This window comes from Eptatretus burgeri, chromosome 14, assembly GCF_056783735.1.
Source record: "Eptatretus burgeri isolate ZD-2024b chromosome 14, Ebu_testis_v1, whole genome shotgun sequence".
Lineage (NCBI taxonomy): Eukaryota > Metazoa > Chordata > Myxini > Myxiniformes > Myxinidae > Eptatretus > Eptatretus burgeri.
The window spans coordinates 50,530,250-50,549,522 of NC_140974.1; the positions used below are offsets into that span (position 1 = coordinate 50,530,250).

General features: G+C 44.8%; 2 protein-coding genes across 3 annotated transcripts in view; one reads left to right on the forward strand and one right to left on the reverse strand.

Annotated features, from left to right (window-relative positions):
* Positions 1–8,772, reverse strand: part of LOC147013165 (uncharacterized) — a 24,029-nt gene extending 15,257 nt beyond the window's left edge. The window contains exons 1-2 of one of the 2 annotated variants that reach the window (XM_085854798.1): positions 8,724–8,751; positions 8,185–8,366 (exon numbers count right to left, since the gene is read on the reverse strand). The gene's annotated coding sequence lies outside the window, so the exon portion shown is untranslated. Of the gene's footprint in view, positions 1–8,184; positions 8,367–8,723 lie in introns of both variants that reach the window. The other variant, XM_085854796.1, reaches the window with a different exon arrangement.
* LOC147013164 (uncharacterized) overlaps positions 1–19,273 on the forward strand; it is a 121,710-nt gene that overhangs the window by 75,784 nt on the left and 26,653 nt on the right. The gene's annotated exons all lie outside the window — the stretch shown is intronic.

The window sequence follows — 19,273 nt, forward strand, 5'->3', positions numbered from 1 at the left end:
CCCACTCTTTTATCCTTCCCTCTCCCACCCCTCTTGTCTCATGCCCCCCTTGCTGTGCGTTGTGAGTTAGCTCTTATACGAGCCTCGACAAGGTACACAAAACCCCCCCAAAAAACTCCCACACTCTATTCAATACCACTCTTCCCTTCATGTCTTCAAAACAGCTGTTTATCACCATCTCTTATCTTCCCCCATCCAAAATCATGATCTTTTCTACCCCCGCTAATCCACTACAAACCCACCTCCTTCAACTTCCCTGCTTTCCTTCCTGAAAGTCCCTGTGTAGTGTCCATCTTGTTTACCCTGTATACATGGCCCATCCCTCTCCCTTGCACAGATATTCTCATGTCTCTCTTCTACAGTGTTTTTTCCTCCCTCTCCCACCCCTCTTGTCTTCTGCTCCCCTTGTTGTATATTCTTTGTGTTCGCTCTCATACGAGCCTTGGCAGTGCATAGAAAAAAATTTCCTCCAAGATTCCAACACCGGTGGTCACAAGGCTCCACTCACAAATATATCCTTTCACTGATAAGTTTCCTGAACCTGACCCAGAAGCAACCATCTTGCTATTAATTGGACGAGATGCTCCTCAGCTACTTGAGGTCAGAGAATCATGGAATGGACCACCTCGTGCTCTGTGAGCACAACGTATGGACCTTGGATGGGTGATAATTGGCAATGGATGTCTGGATGGCATCCATAGCCCTGAATGAGTGGAGGCCTATCATACTCACATTGTCAACAATGGAAGACCATCAGTCCGCTCACCATGCCCTAATCACATCACTGTCGAGGACGTCATTCTACCACGTCATCACGTACCTTCAGTTCGGCTGTTCGGGAGATCCTGCGACCACAGAGCCTATGACGACGGGGTCAGCAGTGACATCTTTCAGCGAACAAGGAATGATGATAAGCCGGGTCGCTCCATAGAAGGCAACCATTTTCTTGCGATCATGGAGGACAGATTCATCGGGAAGGACAATGGCAATCGGGTGGCTCTGTTACCCTTCAAAGACCATGTAAAACTTCCAGACAATCGACTCCTTGCAAGCTTCTGTATAAGAAACCAGCCCTTAAACAGCAGTATGTGGACTTCATGGCTAAACTCTTTTCCAAAGGACATGCTGATTCTCTTGAACCAGGAACAGAAGCAAAACGACCACTATGGTATCTTCCTCATTTTGCTGTATTCCTTCCACGCAAACATGACAATATTCGTGTGGTGTTCAATGACAGTGCTACCTATTGTGATGGTTTGCTAAACAAGGTACTACTTCCTGGTCCAGACCTCATCAATCGTCTCCTCGGGATATTAGTAGACTTCAGACAGGAACCCATCGCTATCATGGCCAATGTAGAGCAAATGTTCCATCGTTTCTATGTTCGTGAGCATCACTGAGACTTTCTGCAATTTCTCTGGGATTCCGAACTACACATTAAACCCACTTTGCCTGCTGTAAAGTTGGTTAACGATCTGGAGTTTCGTTCCTTAGCCATATTCGCGAACGAGCATGAACGTTCATTGGGAACACAACGTTTCTCGAAGTGGAAGTTCAAGACGACGCCTCTTTGTGCACCACCAGCTGATTTCTGTCGTCCCCCAGACATCTTCAGATATCAGTCGTGATGTGCACAGCATTTGGCGAATACCTTCTGGTCATTATGGCGCAAAGAATATCTCCCAACCCTGCAGCCCTGGACATGGTGGATAGTTAAGAAACACAACCTTTGTGATATCGTTCTGCTGAAGGTGAATGCGCAAAGGAACGACTGGCCTTATGGACATGTGATTGGGATATTCCCCAGCACAGACTGTCGGGTTCGAAAAGTGTGAATCCACAACACGAAGGACTGCAAACCCCATGTATACCAGCGATCTGTAACTCAGGTAGTACTGCTTATACCAGTGGGAGAGTGATTTTTTTTTCATTGTTTCTATCGATTGTGAATTTCATATTCTCATGTTATCTTCCACGATGTCCCTATCCGTTATTCATTGTCTGGTCCATGAATTTAATGACTGTATATGATGTACTATGTGGTTCGTTTATTTCATTTTTGATCATGTTCAATGGCAATTTGCAAATGTTTCGAGCCACGGTGCCTACCTGGTTCTTGTGCTCACGTAATTCTCTTTGCTCAAGTCAATTGCTGGAGTGGTTCATATAAAACCAGGCGAGGAGTGTGATGAAACCAAGTTCGAATGTAAAATGTATATTATGTTCCACACATATCTTGCCTCATGGAAATTCATGTTTTGCTTCATACGTATTCACGTTTTGCCTCATGCATAGTTATGCTCCGCGATGTCTTGCTTCATGCATATTCATGCTCCACCCATGTGTCTCGCCCTCTCCGCTGCAGCGGGCGAGAGCGACGCTTCCCGGTCTGGAGGGACGTGTGCATGTATCTGGAAAAGGCAGTGTTTTTACCGACACATTTGTAGTCCTGTCAGACCCCACTATTCGCCAAAAATACCCTGAATACATTCCCGGAAAATACCCTGAATAGCGAATCCATGAATAGCAGGGCATTGTTTCAATGGAAAAAGGGGGGATAGGTTCCTCGCGGTTCTGATGAATGAAAAATTCCGCGAGTGGCAAAGTTGCGAATGTCACGCATTGTTTCAATGGAAAAAGGGGGATAGGTTCCCGGCAGTTCCGATTCATCGGGGAAACTTTTAAAAGTTTAAAATCTTTTAGATTGCCATTTGTTTTTTCCATAGTGTCTACCCACAGAAGCCACACTTTGTCCTCTCACCAGCTGATCCTGCAGATCCACTTTGTGACTCGGGCTCATCACTTTCTTCTGCCTTTTGGCAGTCGACCCATCTCTGGCATTGGTTTTGCACTTGGGAACCATGTTGGATCAATGAGAAAATTAGTGGAACGAGAGGCAAAACATCGGTCAAGACAGTGGGATAAGAGGAATGATTGAGACCCAGGACACCCTGCAAACACGCTGCGGGAATTGTGGGTAACTGTGGGAGGGTGAGTAATCTACCCATTGTTTGTTGAGGATGTTGGCAAATGGAATGTTTTACCAGATGTACTCAACTGGGGCCTAGAAGTAGATGTGGTGAAGCATTTTATTAGCTCGCCTGTTCGAAGAACAGAGAGCTATAGCGATACCCCCGGCGTGAGCGTGAGTGTGAAAATGTTAAAGTTTTTTTTTTGGTGCAAGTTATTTTTTTCCTTTCTCAAGTTTTTATATGCCCGATATATGTGTATATGTGTATGTATATATATATATATATATATATATATATATATATATATATATATATATACATATATATATATATATATATATATATATATATATATATATATATATATATATATATATATATATATATATATATATATATATATATATATATATATATATATATATATATATATATATATATATATACATATATATATATATATATATATATATATATATATATATATATATATATATATATATATATATCGGGGCATATTATGTGATACCGGTCGTCCGTCCGTTCCTGTCCCCACTCTAACTCCCAAAGTTTTTAACTTTCACGTTTCATATTTGGTACATAGGTACAGACTGTGGAGACGGTGTGTCTCGACATACATTCGTCATCTAAAGAGGTTGCCATGGCAACTAGGATGCTGTTTTCCATGTAGTAGCACAATTCTGTATATACCTTCTTGTTCGGGCGTATACTGTGCTCACTTGCGCTCTTGTTACTGATTACAATAAACGAATACATATATTGCTTTAAAATTATTTGGATCAGACTTCACTGCAATGGTTTATAAAAAAAAATAATTCGAGTAGTCTTTTAAAAACTATGAATGTGTAAACAGGCGAGCATTGGGTGGCTTTGACACCAACTCTGGTAATTATGCAAGCGTCATGCTAACATTTTACTCAGCAGGTGTCAGATGTGATGAAATATTTTAATTGTGTATCTCACGGGAGGGGGAGGGAAATATCTTCAACAGCTCATCATAGATTCTGTGAAGCGTTTTAATTATTTATGCAAGGGTCCATGCGAACATTTTACATTTTAATTATGTAATTTGTGGGAGGGGGGAAGGAAACATCCTCGGCAACTCATCTCGTAATACCAGGGTGTCCCAAAAGAAACCTTGGGATTTAGAAATGAAATAACATTTCTGTTTTTTAATAATTTATGATTATTTTTATAACAAGAGAAAATTTACAAAATGGAGATAAATTTTCTTTATTCATGAAAAATGATGCAGCTTAGATGTCCTCAATTTTCGGCTTCACAGAGACGGGCTCTTTCAACAGCATTTTCCATAACAGCGGACAATAATTCTGGCTGCAGCCTTCGAATTTCTGCACAGATGTTGTCCTTAAGCTAGTAGCCTGGTGTTGGCGCAGTGGTTAGGGCAGCAGCTTGGGATCCAAAAGGTCCTGAGTTCAAGCCCCGTTGGGCCACTGAATTAATACACCAGGGGGTTGACTCAGCCTGTCATCCTTCCGAGGTCGGTAAAATGAGTACCAGTGTACTGGGTCGGTGTATACCCCGGTTAAAATAGGTGTACCTTATCCCTGTGTCGTAAGAGGCGACCAGGGTTGCGTCAGGAAGGGCATCCGGCGTAAAACATGTGCCAAATCACTATGCGGATCATACGGATGATCTGCTGTGGCGACCCCTAACGGGAGCAGCCGAAAGAAGAAGAAGAAGATGTCCTTAAGCTGCTGAATTGTATGAGGCTTATTAATGTATAAACGCTCTTTTAGGTAACCACAAAGAAAATAATCGGGAAGCGTCAAGTCAGGAGAATGTGATGGCCAAGAAATTTCTGAATTTCGCGAAATTATTCGGTGTCCATGCTCTTTGGGTCAGAATAATTGATCGATGAAATTTTAAATAAAATTCCACGATTTTGGTTCTTTGTTCAGTTGTGAATTTTTCCATGGGTAATTTCCAAAATATGTTAATCTAAATTCTGAAAAGAAAAGAAACAAATTATTAAAAAGCAGAAATGTTATTTGATTTCTAAATCCCTAGGTGACTTTTGGGACACCCTGTATATTCCGTAAAGTGCCTTCATAGTGGAACAGCTCGGTTACAACATGCCTGGTGGAAGATATGTTTTACAACTGTTACATATGTGACTCGTGGAAGATATGTTTTTACATAATAGCATAATATACAGTGTGTACATACAGCTCGTTTATAGCGTGGCTCATAGAAGATATGTTTTAGAACTGTTTAATGTGCACACGGCTCGTGGAATCCTTTTTTTCATCCATGAAAAACCGCGAATACGCAAAGCACAGGGCCGTAAATGTCAAAGCGGTTGCATTTTGTAAACCGCGAATATGAGGGGTCTGCAGGTAGCAAATAGCAGGGTCTGACTATTGTAAATTAAATGAAAGGTGATTTGAAACTCTGCAAGTGTTGGTTAAACTGCCTGGAACGTTCTTATTCAAGAATCGGGAAACTTAGGCCGTTCCAGGATACAACCTACCTGTGAAACACCGGGATGACATATTGTAGCCGGGTCGGGATTCAGATTCAGACTAAACGGCTTAGAGGTGAGTGTGCACATTGCTCGGCCATCCTGTCAGCTTAGATGTATAAATAAAAGTATAAAAAGAAACAAATCAGAAAATAGGTAAAGATAGAAGAAAAAAAGGCAGGAGAGGGGCACAAAGAAAAGCGAGGAAAGACAGCAAATACTAGAAGGGCACTTGGTAGAGCGCATACCTCCACCAAGTTGATTAGTTTATGCTTTGTATCCCACTGATAGGCAGGATCGAGATTTGGACATGAACTAAAATTTAATCAGTTTGTTCTTGTCACCTAAACAACTCATCCACCAAGTGTCGTCCAAATCCGTCCACAAATTATTGAACTAGAAGGGCACGCGGTAGAGCGCACATCTCTGCCACGTAATGCCTGATCCACGAGAACATATCGGGCCAAATACATTTTTGAAATATCATGCGATACAGTAAGTACTACATCGCTTTTTGGATCTATCTCTGAATGGTGAAGAATCACTTTAAAAATCAAATAATTCTCGTATCCGGATTTGGATCTTCACCAAAATCGAATCAATTCGCCCTTGCAACACACCCAACCTGTCCACCAAGTTTCGTCCGAATCCGTCCAAAACTTTTTGAGATATCGTGCCATGTATTAGTTTAGCCCTATCTCTCAATGGTGAAGAATCACTTAAAAAATTCTCGTAGTCGGATTTGGATCCGGATGTTCACCAAAATCGACTCAATTCTTCCTTGTTACATACCCAACCTGTCTACCAAGTTCTGTCCGAATCTTGCAGCAACGTTTTGAGATATTTTCTTCACAAACAAGTAAACAGACAGACGTGAGTGAAAACATCACCTCCATCCACCTTCGGTGGGCAGAGATAATGAATGTGTGGCACAGTCCTCTACATCATTAGCATGGTGAGATGAAGCACTCGCAAGGAAATAAAAATTCAGTTGTGAAAAGTCCTCAAACAAATAAATTATCAATCAGCGAAGGGATATCCACAGATAATTGTGATTGATCTTGGTTTGGACTGGGGCATACATGGAGTTTCTGAGCCCAAGTGTTACCAATAGATTGACTGCAACGGTATTTTGGGGGTATCGTACAATCTTGAAAAGGAAAGAATGAGGCAGAAGCAAACAATTTTCCACCAGAGTCAATCAGCTCATCTTGGTTATTCAACACTGGCCAGGTGTTGCTTGTTCTTCAAAGAAATACTTTTTTTGTGGCATACATTGTGGGCAGATCCAGCAAGACAACAAATGACACCCAGGCAAGAGGCATCGACAACGCCCCTCTCAGTTTGTTCAACTTTTGAATACTTTAGTAGCAACAGAGATTGGGGTGAAATGAGGACAGGGAGAGTTTTTGTTGGTGACGAAATAATTAAATGTGTTGATTCTTCATTATACAGGAAGGATTGTATCCATAGAGTTATGTACTGTTTTGAGTTTAGATGGAGTAGGAGTCAGGGATATTGAAGGAAGGTTAAATGACATCATATCAGTGTCACGGCAGAAAGACATCGCTTGGGGTACACCGAGTAGCAAACTATATATCGGGAAAGTTTCCCCAAAGGATTTGAAAAAAAACTTCACCCATTCCCTATGGGAGTGGCAGGAAGGGTCGCGTTATTATCCTTGCTGGCTCCAGATCTTCACCAAAATCTAATCAATTCGTCCTTGTCAGACACGAACACAAACGTTCCAGCAGATTTTGTCCGAATCCGTCCATAACATTTTGAGATACTTTGCTCACAGACAAACAGACAGGGGTGAAAAAATATCCTCTGTCCTTTGATGGGAGAGGTAATGATATTTGATGAATCCTCACAAAGGTTTCCTTGCATTGCAGCTCTCCAAACGATGTCCACAACCAGGCAGTAAACGTCACTTCAACCAGAAGGGCACTGGGTGGAGCGCACACCTCCACCACGTAATCCCTGATCTACGAGAACATATCGGGCCCCATACATTTTTGAAATATCATGCTACCCAGTACTATATCGTTTTTGGTTTACAGTTTTTGGGTTTTTTTTATTTTTTGGGGGTTTTGGTTACGAGATCGTTTACAGTACTATATCGCTTTTGGGTATTTGGCATTTAGTATCTCTCATTGGTGAAAATCATTATAAAAATCAAATAATTCTCGTATCCAGATCCAGATTTGGATCTTCACTAAAATCGAATAAATTCGTCCTTGCCATACACCCAACCTGTCCACCAAGTTTTGTCAGAATTCGTACACAACTTTTTGAGATATCGTGCCATATATCGGTTTTGGCCCGATCTCTCAATGGTAAAGAATCACTGAAAAAAATTCCAGTAGCCGGATCGGATCCGGATCTTCACCTAAATCGAATAAATTCGTCGTCACACGCCGAACGTGTCCACCTAGTTTCATCCGAATCCGTCCACAACTTTTTGAGATATCATGTTAGAAAATTTTTATCCCAATCTCTCAATGGAGAAAATCACTTTTAAAATTCTAGTAGTCAGATCCGGATCTTCACCAAAATCTGATCACTTCGTCCTTGTCACACACCCAATCTATTCACCAAATTTCGTCCGGATCCGTCCACAACTTTTTGAGATATCCTGTACACAAACAAACAAACAAACAAACAGACAGGAAGGGGTGAAAACATAATCTGCTTCACATTTACCTTCGGTGGTGGAGGTAATAATGCAGATACAGTATTGTACATTATTACAAGGGACTGAATGAACGATGCATTTCATTAACGACCGATGCCAAATTGGTGAAATGGTATCGTGGGAAAGTTCCTGCCACCTTCAGTCCTGGCCAGCCCGTTTGTGAAAGACTTGAGGCAACAACTTCACCTGCCTGGGAATTTGTAAGATTTGAGAGTGGGAATAACAGGGTATTGAAAAGATAAGTAATAATAGTTGTGATTAAATATGACAATACAGGCAATATGACAAAATATGACAAAATATGACAAGTTCCCTGTTTCCAGAAAGTTATAAACGAGTGTGACATCACAGAACTGCATGTTTTGCATCAGAAAAATTGATCCTTGCGAATGACCACATATAACTTTCAGAGTTCCCTCTTAGTTATCTGTACAATAAAGGATGTTGTGCAAAATGTGTATTTAAACTTCACAATGCAATGCTGTCAGCTCTTAATGAGAAAGCACAGCAATGTAAGGTGTAAAGGTACAACAAATAAAGAGATTACCTTTTAAAACTTGTGATTTGATTCTGTGGCTGCAATAGAGGACCTGGTAAAGTTTGCATTGTTTAAATAGTCGACGCAGGGGGTGTGGTCTTCGTTGCCGACAAAAACAATTCATTGAGTGGAAAAATACAATGAAAGCAAGAGAATATTAAAATGAGTGCAATTTATCTTCCTTCGGAGGGCAGGAAAACCACACAGATATGTAATTATTCCTGAGCCTCACTTTCTGACCTTTCATTTTGAACCTCAGTCGAGACAAATGTTTTAATATTTGAAAATTTTATGTGTGAAACTTCCTTAATTGGCACTAGAATGGCACTTGGGAGAGCGCATACCTCCACCAGGCTGAACAGTTTACGTTTTGTATCCCACAGATAGGTCGGATCTGCATGTCGATATTAACCAAAATCGAATCAATTTGTCCTTGTCACCTACTCCAGTCATCCACCAAGTTTCGTTCGAATCCGTGCATAATTTTTTGAGATATCGTGATATATATATATATATATATATATATATATATATATATATATATATATATATATATATATATATATATATATATATATATATATATATATATATATATATATATATATATATATATATATATAGTGCTGGCTGTGAGTCATAGGTCAATAGACGTCTGGGTCGGGCCTGGGGAGTCATGGATTCACTGGATCATGGGGTGTAGCGCTGCCGGTACCTGTGCGGGAGGACGAAAGTCCGAGTCTTCAGGTCCTTGGTACTTCCAGTCTTGCTCTATGGATGCGAGACTTGGACTCTGACCAAGGATCTGAGACGGAGACTTAATTCCTTTGGTACCAGGTCTCTTCGGAGAATCCTTGGCTATCGCTGGTCGGATTTTGTGTCCAACGAGCGGTTGCTGAGAGAGACTCGGATGAGATTTGTTACCTGCATAGTCCGTGAGCGTCAGTTGCGGCTGTATGGACATGTGGCTCGTTTTCCTGATGCTGATCCTGCTCACCAGATTCTCTCAGCGAGGGAGTCTCATGAGTGGAGGAGGCCAGTGGGCCGACCACGTGCCTCATGGTTGCAGCAGGTTGACCATCATCTCAAGGAGATGGGGATGGGCCTGGCATCTGCCTGGGGGATGGCCAGACAGAGGCCCCTGGAGTACCGGCGGAAAGTGGACGCAGCGACGTGCTGTTCTGGTACATGCTCCCATACCTGACCTGATTAGTGTGAGAAAATACACCTACACACACACACACACACACACACACACACACACACACACACACACACACACACACACACACACACACAGTCTGCCGAACAAGACATTGGCCATGATCAAGCTTGCAGTGTGTGTGTGAGAAGATTCTGATGGTATCCAAAGACTCAATAGCTCAGTGGGCTATCACCATGTAAGTGATGAGGTCCTTCGGTTTGAGTCCTGGATTGAGTGAATCTTTTCGCACTGGCCCAATGCAAGAACTTATTCCTGTTTTCTACTCATTGTGTGTGTGTGTGTGTGTGTGTGTGTGTGTGTGTGTGTGTGTGTGTGTGTGTGTGTGTGTGTGTGTGTGTGTGTGTGTGTGTGTGTGTGTGTGTGTGTGTTGTTATGGTTGTGGTTGTGGTTGTGGAAATTCGCATTACACCATAAAGGGTCCTCAGGTGAGATATATCGGTAAGTTCATGTGTAGTTAGCCCAAACCCGTTGTATGGAGGGAATATATGTGATCCATTCCGGCTGCGACGCTGCAGTTAGCCGTTTTTCTTTGGCTATTGTTAATTTGGTGCAAGAGCAAAAACCAACAACGCCTGTGGGATTTTCCCTTCTGCTTTTTCCACGCTTTGGCAGGGGGGGAGGGGCGATTTGAGCCAGAAGTCAAAGGTGAAAAAAGGTGGGGGCCTGATTTTGGGGGAATAATTCCCTGGCCCCGAGCCAAGACTGACTTTCCTCGCCCCCCGCATGGCGCGGGGAGGGGGGAACGAGAGGGCACGCCCCTTTTTGGGAAGCTTCCAGAAGGAAGGTGGAGCCAGAAACGGGGTGGGGCAAAGGGCGGAGCCCCGCGCTACAAAAGGGGCGGACGAGTTGGTCTTTTGGTTCATGGTTGTCTTCTGGTTCGGGTCGTGATGTTGTTGTTCCTGCCTTGCTCCTTTGATCCTCGCGCGAGCGTGGAGAATAGCGCCGAACAAACCCCGTCCGTTTCCCCAAAACCCCGTCCGAGCTGTCGGGCGGACGACGCGAGCGACGCGCAGCACGAGCGCGGTGCACCACGCCGGAGAGAGCTCGCAAACCGCGAGAGGAGTCGGGGCCAGGCGCGACCACGCCGACGGTCGTGGGAGGAGGACTCGACGGGCCAAAGGGAAGTGACCATTTTCTTTTCGGGGTTTTGTATGTGTGTTTGTGGCGCCAGTCTCCATAAGTAAAACAGTTTAAGTGCTCATAAAGAATAATTGTATTCAGTTGTAGCTCTGCATTGTGTCCTTGCTTTTATATGTGCATTACTGTATAACTGTGAATACGTGCTTGTCTGTGTGTGCAATAAAAGTGCTTGCTTGTACAATTGTTCCCCCGTTTCGCTTCGTCTTTTCCTTTAATTGAATCTCCATCTTGCATCACGTAAGGGATTGGTAGTGGGTTTAAAGCACCGGGTAATTAATCGGAACCGTCAAGGCCGACGATAACTACGCTCGGTTATCCCTGTAATACGGAATGAACCGCTTAAGCGGCCCTGTCCGGAGTCGGCCTGTGGTGTGGTCCCATCCCTCAGCAGATTACCCGTGTGAGTACCATAGGTATATCGACTTTCGACGATTTACCCTATCTCGCGCGGGTGGACTGCGCACTGGGTGGTGGGGTTAAACCCCCACCCCTGACTGGTTTCTGGCGGTAGTCCCAGGAGGGTCACGACTGAATTGTCCATTTTGGTGGGCGAAGCGGCCGCCATTCGAGTCAAGCGGCCAATCGCACGCCGGGCGGGCCAGAATTCGTAACAAAAATATATATATATATATATATATATATATATATATATATATATATATATATATATATATATATATATATATATATATATATATATATATTGTGTTGTGGATTTGGAAAGCTATCGCACTCAACATTCAGGTCCTTTAGCTCGGTTATATCGGTAAGTACATGTTGCCAGTTAGGGTCCCGACCCTGGTCTAATGGGTACAGGCTCGTCGCTAGGGGGGGCATTTGGGTGCAATGCCCCCCCATGGCGCATCTGGTGCCCCCCCCCACTTGTACACCACCCATTTATGCCCTGTTGCACCCTGTGAACAACTTTGTGTTTAAGGATGAGCGCCCACTGTGAACTCCTTGCTGTTTAAGAGTTCACCTGTGTGAACTAAAACCCTTATTCCAGATGTTCAACGTGGTGAATAATAAGGCCTTCTTGGATAAACTGTTCTTTAATAATATCCTTCTTTGAATAACAGTCAAGAGATAAGTGTGCGCTTGCCAGCGCATCTCCAAAAGCAATTGGCAAGACAATACAGTCCAAGCCCACAAGATAAAAGATAACGCAAGCACCAACGCCAGCAGCCAAGACACAGCCGCAACATCTCGTGTCGAATGTCGACGCTGTGGGTGGTTATTTATATATATATATATATATATATATATATATATATATAAATAATATATCGTGGATCATTTAGTTTTACGGAATAGCCAATCAGCGTATTCGATATGGAGGCCCTATTACGCAGGTTACCTGATTGGTTGTAAGTTAGGTATAAATGTAATATAGTCATAATATGATAATAGGAAGAAGGAAAAGACAAATTTACATAATTAACGATGAAGTGCACCGCGTGACCTTCACAACCCTCCATCTTACAAAAGTAATTTTCTCTTAAAAATGTGTGTGCGCAATCGTGCTTCCATTTGAAATTATGCAGATAAAACCTGTTTTGGTGCATGCATCATTTAATAAATAAAACCGTCAAATGTCACGAGTCGTGAGATTAGTGACACGAGTCACGGAGAGCGCGAGCTAGCAGTAGTAGAAAATGACATGGATATACGAAAATGGCTAAGAAAACGAAAAAGGTTGTGGTTGTGGTCAACACCCGCCGTGGTCGGCTGCTTTGTACTTCTGATATTTAAGTTAAATGTTGTTTGGTGCTTTGTGAATAACCTTACCTCTGTGTAATTGACTGCTTTAAATGTGGACTTTGTGGTATCTTCAGGCTAGTCGTATTTGTTGTTGATAGTTTAACGTGATGATCGCAGGTCATAGCCGACTGTATGTTATTTGAAAGTTCACTGATTCCGGTGCCAACCTCCCCCGTTTAGTCATTGTATCTCTGGTATATTCATTTTCTTATGCCAATTCTTCACAACACTTTGTATCAGTGCACCTGAATTGGTGCCAATTGTGTAATCATTGAATATCTGCATTGTGAATGTGCCAGTTTGTTGCGGCTCTCCTGCATTCGAATAATTTAATGCCAAAAACATCAGAACATATTAAATCTAGCTGAGATCAATTTGGTTAGTATGCGTCAGCAACCTCAGTATAGATGCGTCAATGCTGCATGAATACAATAGCATACCGGGTTATCAAAAATATTATAATTGTGCCCCCCCCATCCAGTTCATATGCCCCCCCTTAATACTGAGCCCTGCCAACGGGCCTGAATGGGTAATTAAATGTTCCTGCGCTGTGAAGTTGTTTTAATAGTCAGGCTTTCTTTTAGTTATTTTTTTTACACCACCAACTACATCGACTCCACCGCCGACCGCACAGCTTCGCCCTCGCCTTCGCTTCACTCCTGTCACCACACCACCGTGGCCAATCAGCAGGGAGCCGGCGTCTTCCGGGCTCCACCTCTGACCCTGCACCGTCGCCATTAACCACGCGGTCTGAGGAGAGGCCGTATACGGAGCCACGAATGCCCCCCCCCCGCTGGAGACTCCACCCAAGGGAGGGAGTGCCCCACCCACCGCGCGCCTGTCCAATCGGGAGCGGACAAGGAGTCACATGGGGCCTCCGGTCTAATGGGAGGGCGAGTGGGGAGGAGAGAAGGTTCGTTGAGTGGGAGGGGGGGAGATAAGGTGTGTTCTGAGGAGATTTTTGTCGTCATTCGTTCCCTGCTTGTTTTCTCCCGTTTTCCTTCTCTGCCTGGATCATCACCTTGGCTTCTGAAACGACCTCGTCCCGGCCCCAGAGCTTCGTGTCGTCGCCTTCCGCCTGGCTGGGACGGCGACACCAGTCTCACGACCAGGGGATGTCCAGCTGCGCACTCCTGGCCAGGAAGCCAGCTACCCTGACCCCCAGCCCGACTGTCCTCCGAGCTGGAGGTCCCATAAAAGACCCAGGGGGTCCATTTCTGTCTGGGTGTGCGTGTGTCTGTTTGTGACGCCAGTCTTGCAAGTAGTAAAGTTGCATAAGTGCCTGTGCTGTATATTATTTGCATTTCTTTTATTCGGTATAATCTTCCCTTGGGTGCTCCCGAACAATTCCCTCATTATTTGCAATAAAAACCCCAATTGTTAAATGTACTCGGCTCGTCGTGTCGTTTCCTTCATTGGCTGAGCATGTCGTGCGTGGAGGGATTTGTCGACCATTGCCAGGGTCCCAAGATGATCAGGCCGGCGGAATTTGGTGATATCACCGCTCGGCTACGCACACGGGACGGGCCGCTTAAGTGGCTCGCTTCCGTACGAGTTCAGCTGAGGGTGAAGTACCCCGGTAGCTGGATCATGTGGGTACTTAGGTAAGTTGAAATTGGCAATTAACCCTACCCCACGTGATCTCCCCATTGGCATATTTCTGTCCAAAACTACCAGGACCCGTTGACCCAGACTTACCTGGGCCGGCAATCTGTAAATTCCGGGCGATCGAGCCGAGACGGCCCCACTGCTTCATCAGGGGTCGTGCTCGTGGCGACGCGCCGGCGGGAAACCCCAACAATATATATATATATATATATATATATATATATATATATATATATATATATATATATATATATATATATATATATATATATATATATATATATATATATATATATATACTGGGCGTAGTGGCGTGCGCCTGTAATCCGGCTACTCGGAGGCTTGGGTGGGAGGATCGTTTGAGGACGGGTGCTCTGCGCTGGGCCGCGCTATGAGAGGGTGTAGGGGCAGCCCGGAATCTTGGCGAAACCCAATCCTTATTCCCTGTGTCGTAAGAGGCGACCAGGGTTGCGTCAGGAAGGGCATCCAACGTAAAATCTGTGCCAAATCAGTATGCTGATCATAACGGATGATCCGCTGTGGCGACCCCTAACGGGAGCAGCCGAAAGAAGAACAACAAATATATATATTGCATATACAATTATACATATATAGTTTTTGGCACCATCACTTAATCGTGAAGAATCACTTTTAAAATTCTAATAGCCGGGTCCGGATCTTCACCAAAATCTAATCAGTTCGTCTTTGTCACGCACCAAATTTTGTCCGAATCCGTCCAAAACTTTTTGAGACATTCTGCACACAGACAGGCATACAGACAAACAAGGGATGGCTACATAGCCTCCCTCCACCTTTGGTGGTGGAAGTAATGAAATTATTCCTCTGCAAACATACAATACTGTAATCACTCACTCTGACTCAGTGATATAAATATTTAGTAATTTCAAGGTGGGCTGGAGTGTTTAAAATTTGCACACTAATCTAACTCGAACTTGGAGTCTCGAAGCCACAATTCCAGAAAAAATCGCAAAACCGTCCAGAAACGAAATGTCTGCAATTTATTGTTGTTTTATTTTTTTTGTATACCTTGTTGATATATTTTTTTTAAACATCGATATACCGCAACCTCAAACATGTCCACAGGGACGATCCCCCATTCCTTTCCTTGTTCGAGTGTATTTGAGTCATTTAAAAATCAGTCTCTACTTAATGTGAACTCAATCGTCATGAAGCTTAAATTTTTTTATGTTGTTTAATTGGTTTTATTTTTCCTCTGTTCAGTGTATTTTTGCACATTTCGTTCTTCGTTTTCAATCATGTCGATTGTAATGTCATCTGTCCATTCTTTTATCTTCATGTTCACATTTTGTTTCATAACCACTGGATTATCTGTTCCATTAAATATTTTTCTTTACTCTTGAATAATATCGTTGTTTTTTAAAAATATTGTTCAAATTGTATATTCTTTGTAAAAGCTTAGATTTGACATTCCATGTTGATTTGTATTGATGTATTTTTTATTAATACCCTATCAACAAATATTCTTAGTCCTTGGACTTCTTGTTTGGCCGTAGATTAATAGAATCAGAAATTGTTTATTGAAGTTATTTATTTATAAACTGTCATCCCAGTGTTTCACACGCATGGTGATTCATTAATGTGTGTGCCGTCAATCGGATGAACGTGAAACAGGCATCCTGTCTGCAGGCATTCATTGGTCGACGTTACATATCCCACGGTATCCTTCGTAGCGAGTAGGCGAGCTATCGAAGGCACCATCAACAAATTACAAATTACTGGCAGTGGCAACGGTGCAGTGGGTGCAAGCAGTGGTGATGGTGCAGCGAGAGCAGGCAGTGGTGACTGTGCAGTGGGTGCAGGCAGTGGTGATGGTGCGGCGACAGCAGGCAGTGGTGACGGTGCGGCGACAGCAGGCAGCGGCGACGGTGCGGCGACAGCAGGCAGCGGCGACGGTGCGGCGACAGCAGGCAGCGGCGACGGTGCGGCGACAGCAGGCAGTGGCGACGGTGCGGCGACAGCAGGCAGTGGCGACGGTGCGGCGACAGCAGGCAGTGGCGACGGTGCGGCGACAGCAGGCAGTGGCGACGGTGCGGCGACAGCAGGCAGTGGCGACGGTGCGGCGACAGCAGGCAGTGGCGACGGTGCGGCGACAGCAGGCAGTGGCGACGGTGCGGCGACAGCAGGCAGTGGCGACGGTGCGGCGACAGCAGGCAGTGGCGACGGTGCGGCGACAGCAGGCAGCAGCGGCGACGGCGCGGCGACAGCAGGCAGCAGCGGCGACGGCGCGGCGGGACCAGGCAGCGGCGACGGCGCGGCGGGACCAGGCAGCGGCGACGGCGCGGCGGGACCAGGCAGTGGCGACGGCGCGGCGGGACCAGGCAGTGGCGACGGCGCGGCGGGACCAGGCAGTGGCGACGGCGCGGCGGGACCAGGCAGTGGCGACGGCGCGGCGGGACCAGGCAGTGGCGACGGCGCGGCGGGACCAGGCAGTGGCGACGGCGCGGCGGGACCAGGCAGTGGCGACGGCGCAACGCCTGCAGGTAGTGGTGAATATGCAGCAATAGAGATTGGTAGAAATGAAGTATGGGAAACAGTTTTCGTTGGTGTTGAGACGTTTAAATATATAGATTCTTCATTCTGCAGGATGGATTGTTGACATCGAGTTCTGTGCAGTTTTGAAGGAGCAGTTGTGAGGGACATTGAAGGAAGGGTAAACGATATCGGATCGAAATTATATTGTTGTGGGCCGGGGGTCGGTGGCGAAAACGACCACTAGGTGGGGAAGGCTTGCGTCGTCTCCCACCAAACTCCCCGAAATTGTAGGCCGTCGCTCGGATAACTCCGCGAGTTGGCGGGTCATTTTACCGACCGTGGTCACCAATATTTCAACCGCGTAGCATCGGGTCTTATTTGTCCATAACCAATTTACCTAATTAACTACGCGATTTTGACTACCGGGGAAACCACGCCCTCGGCACGTCTTGCTCGAACCGGGTCACTCTACCAACTGCGGTAGAGTTCAAACTCCGGTTCCGAGAAAGGGGGTACTCCATGCTGCAGCACCTGACAATGGTTGCTGGTTTGGTCCCCAGTCACACATGTGGGACTCTAGGTTTGTGGTGGAGCTCGGGTGGTGAGTAGCGGGGTCCACGGAGGTAGGTCGGGGTCGTTCTTTCCTTCCTTGTAGAGGGCCAGCAGAGACACGTTCGCCACCTCGACGACCTTCATAATAGCAAAAAACCCCTTTTGTGACCCCAAAAACTCTCCAAGACCCCAAAAAGACCCCTGCCTCAGAGAGTGCTCGGGAATTTATGGACCTCCCTCAGTGGGGAGGGGCCTTGGTGAACACACCTTGCTGTCCGTCCGCCTTTGATTTGACAGGGTCCCACGGCATACCTTTCCAGGGCGGGGCCTTGGCCCCTGCTGGGAAACCCCAGCCACTCTTCCACGCGGGTTCATACTTGACGAGTAACAGTATCAATGTTGCAACGTTCGTGGGAGCCGAGAAACCGGAACCGCGAGATCTTGCCTTGGCACGTCAGGGTGCGAGAAAGCAGCTGGTTGGTGGTGGCTCGTGATGGGCCGTGGGGTCATGCAGATGGGATGGTTGTTAGATGGCTTGTTAGATGTAACAACCTAACTAAAAGAAATCGCAACGCACGCCTTTGATTCTCCCACTAGACAAAAGGAAGGGGCCTGTCTCACATGTAATTAACAGAATAACTGACTCTTGGGACATCTGTATGTTGAATACAAATGGTTTCCAGATCCGAAACAATATTAATTAGGAAATGATATAGAAATTATGAGCAGAGCGATGGACGTTAACCATTGGCTGGAAGAATGGTGTCGGGAGGAAGGTTTTACATTTAAGCAGTGGGAATCATTTTGCCAACAAAGGAAGCGTTTCCGGAATGATGGCCGAATGTTAAATAGAAAGGGGGCAGAAAGGTTTGCAGTGGGAATTGAGGAAGGAATTCAGGCTTTTTTTTTATGTCAGCAGAAGGTGGGGAATGTATTACAGAAGAAATTGATGATGTAATTGTGATGAGTAAGGCCAGGCAAGAAAATAGAATTTCAGGAAGGGAAAAGTTAAATATATTCTGCACCAATGCCAGGAGTTTAAATAATAAGATGGAAGAGCTTGAGGCTACTGTAGATAACGAGGATGATGATATAGTTGCAGTGAATGAGACATACTTTAAGGAGGAGAGTCACTGGAGGACAGGATTAGAAGGCTACAAGGTGTATCGGTGTGATAGGAGGAGGTGTAGCAATCTGGGTAAAGGACAGCATTGCATCAAGAGAAAGGGGTGAATTGCATTAAGGAAGGAATAAATGTTGAGGATTCTGTATGGGTAAAGATTAGAGATTGTAAACATAGGAGCAATACCTCTGGGCACTCACCTGGAAGCGACTGGATAACATTTACCAGGGAACAACTGGGTGTCATGGATGACCCACAAAATACCTCTGGATTTTTTTTTTTTTCATGCCATCAACAAACTTTGGTACATCACGGGTGATGAAGGCTGAAGTGAAGTTTCATTGGAATTGCGTGTGTAATTTCTGAGAAGAAAGCAAATACCTCTGGTGGGGGCAATGCCCCATAAACCCCCTCACTCCCCGATTGTGTTTTTTAATACCATGAACAAACTTTGCTACATATACACGGTGATGGACGTTGTGGTGAGTTTCATCGAATTGCATGTGTAGTTTCAGAGAAGAAGTTGGAAGTATTTGTGGATGGGCGCATGGATGCTGCGCCATCCCATAAGCTCACCGGAACTACGTTCGCGGTTAACTAAAAACGGTAAGCTACTGGTAGGATGTTTTTATTGGG